Here is a 556-nt window from a genome sequence, read left to right as displayed (position 1 = left end):
GGTAGATCGACTCATATATGTGTTTAGAAGGAGATACCTATAGCTATGTCTTGAGGGAGATTGGTCGACATACAAACATAAGTGAAGGACAGGAAATAGGTTGGGACACACACACACACACGTGTGCACGCATATAGAGGGAGAGAGTGTCGGAGGGGTGGTGGGTTACTTCTTGGAGATGGTGGGAGAGGCCTACTAGACAAACTGAGGGTACAACTGTAAATATCAAGAAGAGAGGGTGGTGTTTCTGTGTGTGCGTGTTCATGATAGATGTGTCGAGAGGCATGCATGGATGATGAAGAGGACCATGTATTTGGTAAGCAGACCTAACTAGATCGGTAAATCAATTGTTGTGTGTCAGAGGAAGGGAGAGACAAAACTAATGACGTAGATCGATCGGTGCGTGGGGAAACGAGTTATAAATGACCTAGCTAGGTATATGTATTGTGGGAGATCGGTCAGTGTACATCCATTTGTTAGGGGAAAATAAGGCCCAGAGAGACGGATATAGAGAGAGTGATGGAGCTAGGAGGTGGTGCAAGAAACCTACTAGATA

This window comes from Triticum dicoccoides, chromosome 4A (genome assembly GCF_002162155.2).
Source record: "Triticum dicoccoides isolate Atlit2015 ecotype Zavitan chromosome 4A, WEW_v2.0, whole genome shotgun sequence".
Lineage (NCBI taxonomy): Eukaryota > Viridiplantae > Streptophyta > Magnoliopsida > Poales > Poaceae > Triticum > Triticum dicoccoides.
Note: the sequence above shows the minus strand (reverse complement) of the source record.